The sequence below is a fragment of the Pelodiscus sinensis genome, chromosome 17 (assembly GCF_052426305.1).
Source record: "Pelodiscus sinensis isolate ZL-2025 chromosome 17, ASM5242630v1, whole genome shotgun sequence".
Classification (NCBI taxonomy): domain Eukaryota; kingdom Metazoa; phylum Chordata; order Testudines; family Trionychidae; genus Pelodiscus; species Pelodiscus sinensis.
This window is the reverse complement of record NC_143068.1, coordinates 27,397,516-27,415,600: the sequence shown is the minus strand read 5'-3', so window position 1 is coordinate 27,415,600 and position 18,085 is coordinate 27,397,516.

Here is an 18,085-nt window from a genome sequence, read left to right as displayed (position 1 = left end):
GGAGGAACTAATAGGGGAAGTGGAGGTGGGTGACAACCTGGGAAGCAGTGATCATGAGATGGTAGATTTCAGGATCCTGACCAAAGGAAGAGAAAAGAGTAGTAAAATACACCCCTTGGACTTCAAAAAAGCAGATTTTGACTCCCTCCGAGATCTGATGGGCAGAATCCCCTGGGATGTTAACATGAAAGGAAAAGGAGTCCAGGACAGCTGGCAGTATTTTAAAGAAGCCTTATTGAAGGTACAGAAAGAAAGTATCCTGACGCGTAGCAAGAGAGGCAAACATGGTAGGAGACCGGACTGGCTTACAGGGGAAATCCTTGGTGAACTTAAGCACAAAAAGGAAGCTTACAAAGAGTGGAAACTTGGACAAATGACCTGGGAGGAGTTTAAAGGTATAGCTCGACAATGCCGGGGGGTTATCAGGAAGGCGAAAGTGCAAATGGAATTGCGATTGGCTAAGGATGTGAAGGATAACAAGAGACGTTTCTACAGGCATGTTAACAAGAAGGTGATCAGAGAGGGTGTGCGGCCCCTAATGGATGAAGGTGGTAACCTAGTGACAGATGATGTGGGGAAAGCTGAAGTACTCGATGCTTTCTTTGCCTCTGTATTCACGGACAAGGTCGGCTCCTGGACTTCTGCGCCAAGTGACGCAAGATGGGATGAAGATGGACAGCCCATGGTGGGTAAATAACAGGTTAGGAACTATTTAGAAAAGCTAAACGTACATAAATCCATGGGTCCGGACTTAGTGCATCCGAGGGTACTGAAGGAGTTGGCAAATGTCATTGTGGAGCCTTTGGCTATTATCTTTGAAAAGTCATGGAGATTGGGAGAAATCCTGGATGACTGGAAAAAGGCAAATGTAGTGCCCATCTTCAAAAAAGGGAAGAAGGATGATCCAGGAAACTATAGGTCGGTCAGTCTTATCTCGGTTCCTGGAAAAATCATGGAAGGGATCCTTAAGGAATCCATATTGAGGCACTTGGATGAGAGGAAAGTGATTAGGAATAGTCAGCATGGATTCACAAAGGGCAAGTCATGCCTGACCAATCTGATTAGCTTCTATGATGAGGTAACTGGCTCAGTGGACATGGGGAAGTCAGTGGATGTTATATACCTTGACTTAGGAAGGCTTTTGATACGGTCTCCCACAATATTCTTGCCAGCAAGTTAAGGGATTGTGGATTGGATAAATGGACGGTAAGATGGATAGAAAGATGGCTAGAAGGCCGGGCTCAGCGGGTAGTGATCAATGGCTCGATGTCAGGCGGTCGGTTTCTAGCGGAGTGCCCCAAGGTTCGGTTCTAGGACCGGTTTTGTTCAATATCTTTATTAATGATCTGGATGAGGGGATGGATTGCACCCTCAGCAAGTTTGCGGATGACACTAAACTGGGGGGGGGAGGTAGATATGCTTAAGGGCGCAGAGAGGGTACAGAATGACTTAGACAAATTGGAGGATTGGGCCACAAGAAATCTGATGAGGTTCAACAAGGACAAGAATGAATGTTGTAGTGTAGACATACCCTAATACTCTGCTGCTACTGCACGGATGTCCATGTCTGTTGCTCTAGCTCAGGGTTGAGATCTATTGAAAGGGCAGGCTGAGTGCCCCGTGGCTAAACACAGAATCACTCCCTGGGGCCATCAGTCCAGTCGCTGTTACCAAACACAACATCCATGCGGTTCTGAGTGCCCTTAAGCATGTGCCAAGGCTGCCAGCACCAGGGGAGGTTTAAGTAAATCCTCAGAAATACCAAAAGGGCATTATTTTCAACTGCCTTCCTCCTGAGCTGCAATCTGCAAACTGTGTATTGTGCATTCTTCCCCACCACTGCATTTGTGGATGCAAAGAAAATTTCCTCGGTTATTCAGGGGAACCCCACACCACTCAGCTAAATAACAATAATAATATACTGAAATTAATACATTAATCCTTTGCCTTTCTATACCGCCCAGTGGAAGCTGGTGGCATATGGAACCAGCGAGGCAAACCCAATGTTGTGTCATTAATTTCTCTGGATTTGAGATCCTTCCTTTCTGCTCCTGTTTTTATTTTCTTACTCCCTGACTGGCACAATCCTGCATGAATTGGAGCAGGATATGCCCAGCCTGATTTCTCTGTACTGGCCGCTTCTAATGTCCCCTTTCATGAACATCTTGTGAGGGGTCCATCATGCTGATATTTTGCTGTCTTAGGGTTAGTGCATGGCTCACACACTGTGTTTATCAGGATCACCACCTCAAAACTTTTCTCACTTATGCACTAATCCTGCATAAGTACAGCATGTGAGATCCTGGCAGAGGCCCACTCCAGGAAGCAATTTGCAGGACTGGAGCCTTAGTATCTTAAGCTGAACCTGCGCTAACAATTTTCAGATCTCCTTAGGATTGCCAGGAGTCCAGTTTTCTACCACACAGTCCAGTATTTGCGCCCTCTGCCTGGTAGAAAAATTCAGAAAATACTGGACATGTGCAATGTCCAGTATTTTCTGAATTTCTGGCTGGACACCGGATGGAAGCCTGGTGGGGGCGGGGGAGTGACTGGAAGGCAGGGCCACGATTGGCACTGGGAGCCCTGTGGTCGTGTGCAAAAGCAGGGCGGGGCGGGGTGGGAGCAGTGGCTGGGAGCCACTCCCCCCACCCGGCTTCTGCACACAACCAGAGGCTCCCAGCGCCAATCGCGGCCCTGCCTCCTGCCCCACTTCCTCCCGACCAGCCTCGCAGCCCCCGACACTCCCCCCCCTGCCAGCCCTGCCTACTGTCCCCCTTCCTCCCGGCCAGCCTCGCGGCCCCCGACACTCCCCCCCCCAATCCTGCCTCTTGCCCCCCTTCCTTCTGGCTAGCCCCACCCCTCTCCCAGCTGGTCCCTCCCTCCCCCACCCACAATCAAGTGTGTCCGGTATTTTGGGAGAGGTCTACCTGGTAACCCTACTTGCAGCTCCACTGGGCACATGAACCAACACAAGCAGCAGGTGTTTTTATCACCATGCTGCCAACATCAAGGGTTAAAAAAAGCCCCACAAACGTGGGTGGCTCCAAAATCCAGGACATTGGCTTAAGAAGAATGAAAGGTAAAGAAATCACACAGCTGGGTTCTCTTTAGTTGCGTTCTGCGGTTTGAGCCTATAGAGCAGGGGCGGGGAACCCAAGGTCCAGGGGCGGGATACGGCCTCTGCTTGCTTGGATCCAGCCTCCAAGGCTCAGGTCCCCCCAGCAATGGGGAGCCCATATTGGTGCTCCAGCCCTCCCCTCCACACCATCCCACCATGGGGCTGGAGCATACAAAATCTACTAGCCTGGGCCCCCCCAGGCTCTGGTGCAGAAGGGGATATAGGGTGTGTCTTTCTTCTCAGTCATGGGCCACGTCAGTGAGGGTTTGTTTTTTTGTTTTTGTTTGCTTCTCATTTGTGTGTGGCCCCTGTGGCGGGTTTTAAGGGTGCGAGCCTCGCACCCCCGAATCCCCCCGGACTGAGCCGGCGGGCTGGGGTGGGGCTCCGCGAACCCACCGCCTTCCAAATGCCCAGTTGTCCCGCCCCCGGGGGTTCGCGGGCAAGTCCGGCCCCGGGTGCGATCACCCCTCGCCCCAAGTAGGGCCGAGGGGGTTCAGCGGACCCGGACCTGTAACGTCCCGGGCGGCCCCCGGCCGGGGGCCCGACCGGGGCTCTTGAGCCGTCCCTCTACTCTTTGTCCCCTTGCTTTGTTGCCCCTCTCCGCGGGGGAGGGGAGGGGTGTTGCGTTCGACCGTCGCTGCCTTTTTGGGGCTTGCGCCGCGGTCGGGGTGTGGGGGGGGGAGTGGGGGACCCGGGCCCGCCCTCACCACCGGGTCCCAGCCCGAGGCCCTAAGTGAGATGGGTGCTTTAAGGCGCTCCCCTCACGGCAGGCGGGGCAGCCGCCCGAAACTCGCCTGCCCACGGGCGCCAAAACGGCCCCGCCTCGGACTCCTTCCACCCCCGATGCTCCGGCCCACTGGGCCGGGGCAGAGTCGGGTCACTTACCCCGTCGTAGCCGCCGGGTTCGTCCCAAAGCGAGCCTCCAACTGCCGGGGTCGTCTCCCTTGGTCGCCCGGAAGGCCGGGTGCTTGGGGTGCCGGGAAGCCAGGGTGGCTGCCCGCTCGCTTCCCACGTCTTGGGCGTCCCGGTGCCCTTGTTATGGGCGCAGCCGGGTGACGTCGGAGCCGTCAGCCCCGCCCCCTCCGGCGGATCCCCGCGCGGCTCCGGCCGGAGCGTGCCTGCGGCTCCTGCCCGGGGTGCGAACCGGGGCGCCCGCGCCGGACGTCTCCCGGGCCCCCGGTGCTTCCCCCGTCCCCTCCGGCGCGCGCCCGCCCCCGCCTTTAGCCGCGGCGGGGCCGGCGGCGCCGCGCCGAGCGGCTTCTGGCCGTCCTTGGCCGCCGCTTCCTGTCGGAGCGGGGGGGCCTCCCCCGCCCCTAGTGCGGACCCTGCCGGGTCCGTCACACACCTCCCCCCTTTGGAAGGGTCGCCGTCCGGGGGGGGTCCTCCTATCCGGGAAAAGAAGTCTGCGTTAAGGTGGGTGGCCCCGGGTCGGTGCACTATTTCAAAGCAATAGGGCTGCAGGGCCAGGTACCACCGCATAATCCGCGCATTGGTCTCTTTCATGGAGTTAAGCCAGACCAGTGGAGCGTGGTCCGTCACCAATTTGAATTTATTCCCCCACAAATAGTATCGCAAGGAGTCCACCGCCCATTTTACCGCCAATGCCTCCTTCTCAATGGTTGCGTAAGCTCGCTCCCGGGGCAGCAACTTGCGGCTAAGGTATAAGATGGGGTGGTCCCCATCTGGTCCCTCCTGCGTCAGTACGGCGCCAAGTCCCACCTCGGAGGCATCTGTATAGAGAATGAAGGGTTCATCAAAGTCTGGCTGCCTTAACACGGGGGCGGCGGCTAGTTTTTCTTTTAGCGTATAAAAAGCCCGCTCCGCCTGCGGGTTCCAACGTACTTTGGTGGGCTCTGAATTTCGTATCAGTTCAGTTAGGGGGGTCGCCACCGACGCGAACTGAGGTACGAACTTTCTGTAATACCCCGCGAGTCCCAAGAACTGGCGGACCTGTTTCTTGGTCGCCGGGATGGGGTATTCCCTCAGTGCCTGCACTTTGCTGAAGATAGGTTTTAGCCTCCCCCTCCCCACCGTGTACCCCAGGTAAGAAACCTCATGCTGCGCGAAGCGGCATTTTTTTGGGTTGGCAGTGAGGCCGGCCTTCTGTAAGGCTGACAATACCGTTCGTAAATGTCCCAGGTGCTCTTCCCATGTCCGACTATAGATGACGATATCGTCGATGTAGGCGGCGGTGAACTCGGCGTAGGGGGCCAACACCCGGTCCATCACTCTTTGGAAGGTCGCCGCTGCCCCGTGGAGTCCGAACGGCATCGTCCGGAACTGGAACAAGCCGAACGGAGTCGAAAAGGCGGTCTTCTCTTGGGCCTGGGGGTCTAACGGAATTTGCCAATATCCCTTAGACAAGTCCAGTGTCGATATGTAGACCGCTTGTCCCAGCCGTTCTAACAGTTCGTCCACCCTTGGCATGGGGTACGCGTCGAACCGGGATATAGCGTTGACCTTCCGGAAGTCTATGCAGAAGCGTGTGGAGCCGTCCGCCTTGGGGACTAATACGATGGGACTGCGCCACTCGCTCACCGATTCCTCTATAACCCCCCATTGCCGCATCAACTGAATTTCCCGCCTTACGGTGTCCCACGCCTTTCGGGGGAGAGGGCGCAGAGGTTCCCGCACGGTTCGGCCTACCTCTGTGACGATCTGATGGACCCCCATCATGGTTCGGCCCGGGCGCGACGTGAGCGTCTCCTGGTACTGGTGGAGGAGGCTCCGCAGTTGCCCCTGCTGGGCAGGAGTCAGTTCGGGGTTCAGGCTAGCCTCTACGGGCCCCGTCTCGGCTCCTCCCCATGGTCCTAGGTCCTCCTCCTCGGACGGGGGTGCGATCAGTAGGGTGTCCCGGGGTACCCATTTCTTCAATAGATTAACGTGAAAGAGTTGGGTCCCCTGGCGTCGGCCCGACAGTCTGATCTCGTAATCGACCTCCCCCACTTTCTTGATAACCTCAAAGGGGCCTTGCCATTGCGCCAGGAGCTTCGACTCTTTTGTGGGTAAGAGTAGCATAACCCGGTCCCCCGGTTGGAACTCCCGACGTCGCGCGTTAGCGTCGTAGTACCTGGCTTGGCGATGTTGGGCGTCTTCCAGGTTCCGTCGGGCGTACTCCCCCAGCCGGCTCAGCTTCTCCCGGAGCTGCGTAATGTACTGCACTGTCCCTCGTCCGGTAGAAGCTTGGTTCTCCCATCCTTCCTTCAGGAGGTCCAGAATCCCGCGGCACCGGCGGCCGTACAGCAGCTCAAAGGGGGAGAAACCCGTGGAGGCTTGCGGGACCTCCCGCACTGCAAACATCAGGCTAGGTAACATCAAATCCCACCCCCGGGGGTCTTCCAGCACGAATCGGCGTAGCATTTCCTTGAGCGTTTTGTTGAACCGCTCAACTAATCCATCGGTTTGGGGGTGGTAGACTGAGGTCCGCAGCCGGTGGATTTTTAACATCTTGCACAACTCCTTAATGACCCTGGAGGTTACATTCGGGCCCTGGTCCGTAAGGATGGCCTGGGGTAGCCCTACCCTAGAGAAGATCCGGAGCAGTTCCCGCGCTAACGTCGGGGCTTTTGTGTTTCTTAACGGGATCGCCTCGGGGTACCGGGTGGCGTAATCGACAACTACCATAATGTAACGGTGCCCCCGCCCCGAGGGTTCCAGTGGCCCTATCAGGTCCATGGCAATCCGTTCAAACGGTACCGCCACTATTGGCATGGGGACAAGGGGGGCTTTTGATACTCTGGCTGGGGCCGTCCTCTGGCATTCCGGGCAGGAGTCACAAAAGTCTCGCACAGCCCTGAAAATGCCGGGCCAGAAAAACCGCTGCAGGACCCGGTCTAAGGTTTTCTCCCGGCCGAGATGCCCTGCCCATGGGACGGCATGCCCCAATTCCAGGACTTCCCGACGGAAGCGGGTGGGGACCACGAGTTGTTTCCGTACCCCCCCTGCGGCCTCCCTCGTGACCCGGTATAGGCGGTCACCCCATACCTGGAACTGTGGTCCCTGCGGTGCCCTCTCTTCGCCCTGCCTTTGCTCGTCGGGGGTGTCCGCTTGGTCCCAGGCATGTTGGAGGGTGGGGTCCATCCGTTGCTCGGTCAGGAAGTCCGGCGCTGTCTCGAGCTCCAGGCAGATCGCTCTCTCCTTCTCTGCTGCTGCCGGCGTCAAGTCGCCAGCCGCCCCCTCTCGGCCTCCTTCCTCCGCCGGAGGGTCCTGTCCTTTTAGGAACAGCTCGAACCCGGGCCAGTCGCGGCCGATGAGGACGGGGTACGGCAAGGTTTTGGCCTTCCCTATCGGCCAAACCCGGTCCTGTCCCCCCCCGGTCAGGCGGAGTTGGACCGTGGGGTACGCCTTCACGTCCCCGTGGACGCACCTCATCCACACGGGCTCGCCTTCTGGGTGTCCAGGGGGGACGAGGTCAGCCCTCACGAGTGTGACGGTGGAGCCCGAATCCACCAATGCCTGAACGGGGCGGCCCTCGAGCCACACTCGATGGACCAAGGGACCCCCTCTGGTTCCCCCGTCCCCTCGGGGCTCGGCCGCCGTCCCCTGGCTTAGGGTGCAGTCCATTAGGGGACATTCCCGCTTAAAATGCCCCTCCTGCCCGCACTGGAAGCAGGGCCCTCTTCCTCCTGGACGGACCTCCCGTGGCCCCCCTTCGGGTCGCCGCTCCGCATCTGTTCTCTCGGGTGGGGGCCGGGGCCAGACCGGGGCCAACCGGGGGGGGGTATCGCGTCCCCTGCGCCCCCCTGGTGAGGGTTCTCCCCCTGGAGGCTTCCCCTGGGGCCGGGACCCCCCTACCTTCGGGGTGGGCGGGTTGGCCCGTCCGGCGCCGCCCTCTTCCCTCTCCGCGAGGAGATGGGCTTCCATCAGCGTGACGGCCTCATTGAGCATTGCGGGCTGGTTCCGGCGGACCCACCTTTGTCCGTCCCTCGGTAAGATGTGGATGAATTGCTCCATCACCACCATTTCTGAGACCTGGCTGCCCGTCTTGTGCTCGGGCTCTAGCCACCGGTTGGCCCATTCTTTTAGTCGCTGGGCTACCGCCCGAGGCCGGTCGCCACCTCTAAACACCTCCTGCCGAAACTTCTGCCTGCAAGTCTCGGGAGAGTGCCCCACCTGATCTAGAATCGCCTCGCGGACCTTCGGATAGTTCAAGGCGTCCGCTATGGCCAGGCTGCGGTAGGCGAGTTGGGCGGGCCCGCTTAAGTAGGGGGCCAGCAGCGTCGCCCATTGGTCCGGCGGCCACCGAGCGGCCGTCGCCACCCTTTCAAAAGTCGTTAAGAATGCTTCTGGGTCGTCCTGAGGTCCCAACTTCGTCAGGCGCAGGGGCAAGTTGGGTCCTTCGCCCGATGTCCCCGGGGCTCCGGCCGGAGTTCCCCATCGCCTCTCCACTGTCTGCCGCCACCGCTCCTGTTGGGCTGCTAATTCTTGGATCAGCAGCCTCTGATGTTCCTGGAACTGCGTGGTCAGCTGTTGGACTAGTTGGGCCTGTTGTTCTTGCTGGGCCTGGCGTTGCTGCTGCTGGTTCTCACTGAACCATTCGAGGAACGGTCGAGGCTCCATCGGGTCGCCCGTTCCTTCTTCGCCCCACGCGGGCTCTGTCGGCCGGTTGGCCTGTTCACGTTCGTCTATGGGGAGGGAACTACCTCGATGCCCACATTCTCCACCAGTGTGGCGGGTTTTAAGGGTGCGTGCCTCGCACCCCCGAATCCCCCCCGGACTGAGCCGGCGGGCTGGGGTGGGGCTCCGCGAACCCACCGCCTTCCAAATGCCCAGTTGTCCCGCCCCCGGGGGTTCGCGGGCAAGTCCGGCCCCGGGTGCGATCACCCCTCGCCCCAAGTAGGGCCGAGGGGGTTCAGCGGACCCGGACCTGTAACGTCCCGGGCGGCCCCCGGCCGGGGGCCCGACCGGGGCTCTTGAGCCGTCCCTCTACTCTTTGTCCCCTTGCTTTGTTGCCCCTCTCCGCGGGGGAGGGGAGGGGTGTTGCGTTCGACCGTCGCTGCCTTTTTGGGGCTTGCGCCGCGGTCGGGGTGTGGGGGGGGGAGTGGGGGACCCGGGCCCGCCCTCACCACCGGGTCCCAGCCCGAGGCCCTAAGTGAGATGGGTGCTTTAAGGCGCTCCCCTCACGGCAGGCGGGGCAGCCGCCCGAAACTCGCCTGCCCACGGGCGCCAAAACGGCCCCGCCTCGGACTCCTTCCACCCCCGATGCTCCGGCCCACTGGGCCGGGGCAGAGTCGGGTCACTTACCCCGTCGTAGCCGCCGGGTTCGTCCCAAAGCGAGCCTCCAACTGCCGGGGTCGTCTCCCTTGGTCGCCCGGAAGGCCGGGTGCTTGGGGTGCCGGGAAGCCAGGGTGGCTGCCCGCTCGCTTCCCACGTCTTGGGCGTCCCGGTGCCCTTGTTATGGGCGCAGCCGGGTGACGTCGGAGCCGTCAGCCCCGCCCCCTCCGGCGGATCCCCGCGCGGCTCCGGCCGGAGCGTGCCTGCGGCTCCTGCCCGGGGTGCGAACCGGGGCGCCCGCGCCGGACGTCTCCCGGGCCCCCGGTGCTTCCCCCGTCCCCTCCGGCGCGCGCCCGCCCCCGCCTTTAGCCGCGGCGGGGCCGGCGGCGCCGCGCCGAGCGGCTTCTGGCCGTCCTTGGCCGCCGCTTCCTGTCGGAGCGGGGGGGCCTCCCCCGCCCCTAGTGCGGACCCTGCCGGGTCCGTCACAGCCCCCAACTGATTTTTCTGTGGGTCAGCGGCCCCTGACCCAAAAAAGGTTCCCCACCCGTCCTTCACAGGTCACATTTTTCAGCTTTCCTCTGCAACCAAGAAAAAAAAAGGAAGAAGAAGAAGCTGAGTGTCACAATTCAAGGAGCTTGAAGAAAAACACCCCTTATCTTGAGACTGGAAAGAAAGTCATAAGAGTCAGCAACCTGCCAAGAGCTGCAGCCCAACCCCCAAAATGCTCCTGCCCATATGCAACTCCAGTCATGGCTCTGTTCACACGAGTCTTGCTCGGCATGTGAGTGTTGGCTGCATGGAGCCCGACCATGGTCACCTGTTGTTTGTGAAGAGGAGCACTGTCTTTTTTCTAAGTGGGAGATTGTAACAGCACAACTGGTGGGCGACTCAGGAACAGGGCCTACCCCCCTGAGATTACTACTCACTTAGGTTTTCTTTATTGACTAGATTGCATGTTGAACTGCATGGCACTTTAAATTTTACTTATGCTCAGTGAAGGCTGCCAGAAATAGAATCCAGGTCTCCTCAGTCCCAGACCAGTGCTCAGTCCAATTGGTCACAGTGACATAAACAGTCTTAAAAACATAAGAACAGCCATACTGGGTCAGACCAACAGTCCATCTAGCCCAGTATCCTGTCTGCCGACAGTGGCCAATACCAGATATCCCAGAGGGAGTGAACACAACAGATAATCCACAGGTGATCCCTCCCCTGTCACACACCTCTAGACAAACAGAGGCTAGGGACACCATTCCTACCCATCCTGGCTAATAGCCATTGATGGACCTAACCTCCATGAATCTATCTAGCTCTTTTTTGAACCCTGTTAAAGTCCTAGCCTTCACCACATCCTCTGGCAAGGAGTTCCCCAGGTTGACTGTGCACTGAGTGATGAAAAACTTCCTTTTGTTTGTTTTAAACCTGCTGCTTATTAATTTCATTTGGTGACCCCCTAGTTCTTATATTATAAATAACTTTTCCTTATTTACTTTTTCCACACCAGACATGATTTTATAGACCTCTATCATATCCCCCCTTAGCCTCCTCTTTTCTAAGCTGAAAAGTCCCAGTCTTTTTAATCTCTCTTCATATGGGACACGTTCCAAACCCCTAATCATTTTGTTGCCCTTTCCTGAACCTTTTCCAGTGCTTCTTGTCCCTCTATCCCTAAGTTGTATTAACCTCCACCTGTATGAAAAGCAGCTCCCATTATGGATTCACCTTGGTAACAGGCTGTCCTGTCAGCACAGAGGATGGGTTGTTTTTCTATTCCTCACCTTTGCCTTCAGCTTCTTGGAGGAGGTCTGGTTGTATAAGAGGCATCTGGAATGAACAGCAAGGTGAGAGGCAGAAGGGGGTGGTGTGCAGCACTAACGTGAGGCAGTGAGCTGAGAGTGCTGGGGTCAGGCTTGTAGCCTGCAGCTGTAATCACAAGTGGGTAGGGCCCTTGAAGCACAGAAATGCACAGAGGTTTCTGACTCAGAGGTTTAGATCATTCAAACAAACTGTGGTGGGAAGAGGGCATCAGAGATGCATATTTAATAAGAGGAACTTTTCTTCCCCTCCTATTCTCCTTCTTCCTACATGGTACTCAATGCTGTACTTCCCTGTAACAACGTAACCAATGTTCCCCTTCTTCCATCCCAACTCCCCCTCAATTCCAGCCCTTGGCCAGCAGCAGTTTTATGAATGAACCCTGCCCCCGCTGTACACTGGGACAAGGTCCCAGAGATCGGGTGTTGCTAATTTCTGCAACGCAGAAGGATCCTTTTATTCTTAAACTGCAGCTAAATGAAGTTTTGGGGTCAGATTCTGCGCTGCAGCTGAGAAGGTTCATAATTCATAGATTCCAGTAGGATCATTTCATCTGACCTCAGTATCAACACTGCACTGAGCAGCTCTGAGGACTGAGGGGGGCACATGCTGTGGTCTGGGCAGCACTCAAGGCTTGTTGCCCCGGACTTGCCCCTTCTGTCTAAGGCTTTGTCCCTTCTATCTAAGGCCTTGCCCCTTCCAGGAGCACAGAGCCGGGGTCCCCATACACTTTGCCCAGGGGCCCAATGCAGCTATCGGCTCTCTTGAATATCCCCCTCTTACATGTCCCAGCGTCCTGTACATACCTCTGTGATGGGGACTGCACGTAGGAGGATGGCACAGCATTGTTCAGCCAGCCCTATTTGAGGGGGGTGGGGGAGGAGAGACCCTTACGGTGTATCTAGACTACAGGGTTTTGTCGACAAAAGTGGACTTTTGTCAACAAAACTATACGTGCATCTACGCTGCTGCTGAGTTCTGTCAACATAACATCGACAGGACTCAGCAGTTTTGTTGACGGCTGTAAACCTCATTCTACGAGGAATAACATCTTTTGTCGACAGAGTTCTGTCGACAGAAGGCATTATTGCATCTACACTGTCCTTTGCATCTACACTGTCATGTCGACAAAGCGGCTTGCTTTGTCGACAGAACTGGATGATGTCTAGACGCTCTTTGTCAACAGAACCTTTGTCGATAGTTTCTGTCAACAAAACTTCTGTCAACAAAAGCCTGTAGTCTAGATGTACCCTTACATAAGGAATGTATCCTAAGGACCATTTATACCCCGTTTACTCCACTAAAGGGCTATAAAGGGGCAGTAGTAGGGGACAGAATCAGGCCTTTCATTTGTCTCTCTTCCTCATCCTCTGTCACTAAATCATAAGAAGCATTCACCCTAACATTCTAGAACAGCTGGTATTTCCTGGCTGGGCTCTAGGTCACCTTAGTAGGGAATATTTCCATGAACTTTTTTCACAGAGAAATGTCAATATATTGAAACTGAAACTGTTCATGCAACAGTCATTTTGACAAATCTCCCAGTTCAAACAAAAGTTGGAAACAACTGTTTTGAAACCATTGAAACAACCTGTTTCCATATTTTCAAATAGGAATGTTTTGTTGTTTAAAGTTAAAATGACTTGTTTCAAAATGTAGTACATTTACACTAAATTTTAAGCAAAAAAAAAATGTAGTGGAGAATGACATGTTTAAAAATTAAACAATATTTTTTACCTCAAATGAGTTTTGTTTTGGTATTTTTTTGTTTTTGTTTGGCATTTGTGGTTGGTGAATTCTTTTTTAAATTTCAAATTTTCATCACAATTAAGGACAGAAAATTTTTCAATGTCTTAAATTTTTTCACAGGGTGGGAAAACTGTTACCTGCCCAGATCTCTTGTTATAGTTCGCCTTGGCTAGCATACACTGATTATAGTTGCTAAATGACTTCAGGTCTAATAACTAGGGCTATGTCTAGACTGCAAGCCTCTTTCGAAAAAGGCTTTTTCGAAAGATACTTTCGAAAAAGCCTCTTTCGAAAAAGAGCGTCTAGACTTCAAGCGGAACTTTCAAAAAAGCAAGCCGCTTTTTCGAAAGGCAGTCTGGATGCTCTCTTTGGAAAAACCCGTTTGCATTCAAGGACGCCTTTTTTCGAAAGAGCACTTTCGAAAAAAGGCGTTCTTCCTCGTAAAATGAGGTTTACCACCGTCGAAAGAAAAGCCGCGTTCTTTCAATTTAATTTCGAAAGAACGCGGCTGCAGTCTAGACGCAGGTGACGTTTTTTCGGAAAAAGGCTCCTTTTTCCGAAAAAACCCTGAGTCTGGACACAGCCTAGGTGAGCACAAACAATAAAAGTCACATGCAGATTTCAAACACCTGAAAGTTGTGTGTTTGGAGTTGGGGTTTCGGTTCAGTCCATTGTAGTGATGGAGACGCAAATCAGGGTGGGTTTTGATTTAGACCATCCCAAATGTAGGGTATGGAAAACTGCCTCTTCAGTTCTAGCCAGTCCTTAATTAACTGTTTTCTTTCACCTGCCAATTATTTTCTGATGAGTTCTCCTTTGGGGCTGAAATTTTCCTGCTTTGGCCTTTAATGGTAGGGTGAATTTTTCTGGAAAGTTTAAAGGAAAACCCCCTCAGTTATTTTTGCGTTGTGCAGATAAGAAAAAAAATTAACCTGAAGACTTGAAGGATTCCAGTAACAATAATCATCACAACTTCATTATTGTAAAAGTGCCTCTCAAAGCATGTGGGGTGCACTGCTGAACACAATATTTAAAAACTAATAAAAATAGGTCCTCCACATCATTAACATTTATTCGGCCCTTGATAGTCTGAAAGCTCTGCGTACACATTAACACCACGGCTACGTCTACACTGGCCACAATTTCCGGAAAAGGGATGCAAATCGGTAAGTCAGGATAGGGAAATCCGCGGGGAATTTAAATATCCTCCTCGGATTTAAATAAACATGGCCGCCGCTTTTTTTCCGGCTTGGGGAAAAGCCGGAAAAAAAGCATCTAGACTGGCGCGATTCTCCGGAATAAAGCCCTTTTCCAGAGGATCTCTTATTCCTACTTTGAAGTCAGGGACAGGCAGCAAACCTGCGTTCCCAGGGCATCAAAGGCTGACTGCCTTTCTCTTGCTCTTTGCGGGGCGGGGGGAACAAGATGGGGTTCATGTCTGGCTACAGCATTTCTTAAAGGGTTCGTGCTGGGTTTTTTTATTTTATTTTTTTGCTTAACAACTCTTGGGGTCCTTTTTTTTATTCTCAACAACTTTGGTCTCCCCCTTTTTTCTTTCTCAACAGAATTTTTTCCCCGGTGTTTTTGTTTGTTTGTTTTGGTTTTGTTTGGGGGGGTTTTTTGGGGGAGGGGGAGATATTTTGGTTAAACCATCTGGCAACCCTAGTAAAGATGGGATTTTGAAACTGACCTAAACTGCTACAAGAACTTTCGCAGACATTGTTAATTAAATTTAAGCCCAGCATCATAAGTCAGTTAGGAATTCACTGAAACTAAACTGTATTAAGAGTGTACAAACAAGAAATTATACTGTTTTAATCAAAGTGATTTAAACAACAATTAAAATTAAATCAGTGCAACTGTGTTAGGCCTTGTCTACATTAAGGGTATGGCTACACTGTGAGGGGGGGAGGTTGAAAGAAGGTATGCAAATTGCGCTCACATTTGCATATCTTCTTCCTATTCTTTTTCTGGAAGAGGATTTTCTGATATTTGGCCCATTTACATGGGGCCAAATGTCGGGAAAAAACCCTCTTTCGGAAGCCCTTGTAAACCTTATTTTATGAGGAATAAGGGGACTTCAGAAAGGGCATTTTTTTTTCAACATTTAGCCCCATGTAGAGGGGCCAAATATCTGAAAAGCCTCTTCTGGCAAAGGAATCAGAAGAAGATATGCAAATGCGAGAGCAATTTGCATACCTTTTTCCAAAAAAAAACCCACAGTGTAGACATACCGTAAGTGTCATTCAATCATGTTTGCAAAAAATAAAAAAAGATGTAAAACATTAGTCTTAAAAATTCTATAAAAATTCTATAACCAAAAGGATAATAAGTTTAAGTTTTTAAATCTCATTTGGGGACCTAACTTACCTAACATATTCTGGAAGAAATACTCCAAAATAGTTTATTTCAAAATAGCACATCTACACTATAGGGAAGCCTCAAAATTAGTCTGAAGCAGACTTCCCTAATGTGGACACGCTACCTCAATTTAGAGCCCCAGGAGGCACTGGAAAGTAATTACTTTGAATGGGCCCAGGGAGGAGCTATTTCAAAATAGCAGCAGTGGAATGTCCATACTACTGCTATTCCGAAATAGCTATTTTGGAAGAGGCATTATTCCTCGTGGAATGAGGTTTACAGAAGTCAGAATAAGCCGTCAGTTATTTCAAAATTATTTTGAAATAACGGAATTGCTGTGTGGAAGCTCGTATTGTTATTTCGGCTTAATAGCCATTATTCCGAAATAATGGTGCTGTGTAGATGCACCCTTGGTGAGCCTCTGGGGCAGAGGATTATGGGGAAAATTTTCCAGTGATCACATGACTTTCAATGAGACTTAGGCTCCTAAGTGCCTAAACCACTTTCAAAAATAGATCAGTAAAGAACGCCCCATTTATTATGTTTAAAACTCTCATGGTTTTATGTCAGTCTCCTGACAAAATGGGGTTTCTGAGGTGGGCAGTATTTTTTTTTCTATTTCTTTAACTTTTGTACATTACTTTCTCTTTGGAAAACAAATCAAGGTTAATCGGTTTCACATGTTTATAATCCGTTTCACTTTTGGGATTTAAAATTCTGTGTACAGGCAGTCCCCGGGTTACGTACAAGATAGGGACTGTAGGTTTGTTCTTAAGTTGAATCTGTATGTTGAATCTGTATGTAAGTCGGAACTTGCGTCAGCCGCTGCTGAAACTGATCAGTTTCAACCGCGGCTGAATCTGGATGCCAGTTCTGACTTACATACAGATTCAACTTAAGAAACCCAGGCGTCCCCAAGTCAGCTGCTGCTGAAACTGAGCAACTCTGCCTCGGGCTTCCTATAGTCAGCCGCTGGTCAGTTTCAGCAGCGGCTGACTTGGGGACGCCTGGGGCAGAGCAGCTGGGGTGCTGCTGGGTTGCTCCAGTAGCGCGGCTCCTCGGCGCTACTGGAGCAACCCAGCAGCACCCCAGCTGCTCTGCCCCAGGTGTCCTGATTCAGTCGCTGCTGAAACTGACCAGCAGCGGCTGAATCAGGACGCCTGGGGCAGAGCAGCTGGGGTGCTGCCGGGTTGGTCTGGAGCGGTGCTGCGGGACCAACCTGGCAGCCCCCAGCTGCTCTACCCCAGGGGTAGGCAAGAAAAGCCTGGTCTGCTGGGGGGGGGGCACTAGCTGAACCCCTCCCCCCAGCAGACCAGGGAGACAGGGGTGGCGGGACCGCCCAAGTCCTCCACGGCTTTGCTCCGTCTCCCTGGTCTGCTGACCTGGGAGACGCAGAGCAAAGCTGCAGAGCACGCGGGCAGCGGGACAGTCCAGGCGCGCCCCGGCTGTCCCACTGCTGGTGTGCTCCGAGGCTTTGCTCCCCATCTCCCTGGTCTGCTGGTCAGACCAGGGAGACGGGGAGCAAAGCCGCGGAGCATGCCCGCAGCGAGACAGCCCGGGCGCGCTTGAGCTGTCCCCTGCGGGCGTGCTCCGCGGCTTTGCTCCTGTCCCTCTGGTCTGCTGGGGGGGTCCAGTAAAGCCGCTGGACCCCCCCAGCAGACCAGGGACACCCAAGCAAAGCCGCCGCTTGGGTGTCCCTGGTCTGCTGGGGGGGGTCCAGCGGCTTTGCTGGACCCCCCCCCCCAGCAGACCAGGGACACCAGGAGAAGCTTTTCTCGGCCCAGAGGACACGGGTGGCAACCCGCCGCCCGTGAGCTCCGGGGCGAGAAAAGCCCCGTTCGTAAGTCGGATCCGCGTAAGTCGGGGACTGCCTGTAGTAATATTTGGGGCACAAGCTCTGCTGGGGAACATTTATATCCCAACTAAAATGGTTTTCATTGGATTTTAACAATTGATGGAAATGCTTCCTTCTATTCATTTGCGGTTTTGTAAAGTTATCTCCTTTAATAAAAAATATAAATACTGGGCCTGAATCAACCTGACAACGGCCTATTAAATGCTCTGATGGGATTTTTTTAAAGGCTTCCTGTAAATATTACTATCATTGAATTTTGGCAGAATCATTACCCTTTTACTAATAATGGGCAGGATCAGTTTTTAAGAACATAAGAATGGCCATACTGGGTCAGATCAAAGGTCCATGTAGAGGAGGGCGAGCTGGGAGGTTGCCTGGGGCTGCCATTTTCAAGGGGCCGCCGACAGAGCCCACTCAGCGACTTTCCCCAGCAGTTGCCCAGGGTCGCCAATTGGTTAGGACCATCCCTGACTTCGGCCAATGCCAGGTGCCCCAGAGGGAATGAACAGGACAGGGAATCCTCAAGCGATCCATGCCCTGTTGCCCATTCCCAGCTTCTGTCAAACAAAGGCTAGGCACACCATCCCTACCCATCCTGACTGATAGTCCTACCCTCCAGGAATTTATCTAGGACCATCCCATACTGTGGAGGGTAAGCTCACAAATACTACTAGCGTGTCCTGAAAAATCTTTTGGAACTGGCACTACATTGTCCTGTTTGGACACTACATTTCAACATGGCAACGTCATGACTAAGCCAGTAGTCCCAAGCCTCAGCTCTGACCTTGGTGTAGGATTCAAGAAAGGGGTAAAAAGATGGCATCTACCTCTTGAAGCCATTTGATACCAGAAGCTGCCATGGGCTTGTTTGGCTCTGTACCCATCTGCAATGACCCCAAGGGGAGCCATGCTCCCTTCTTCAAGACCCCCCTTGATATGCCTGGAGCAGGGGTGGAAATAGTCTGCAGAGCTAG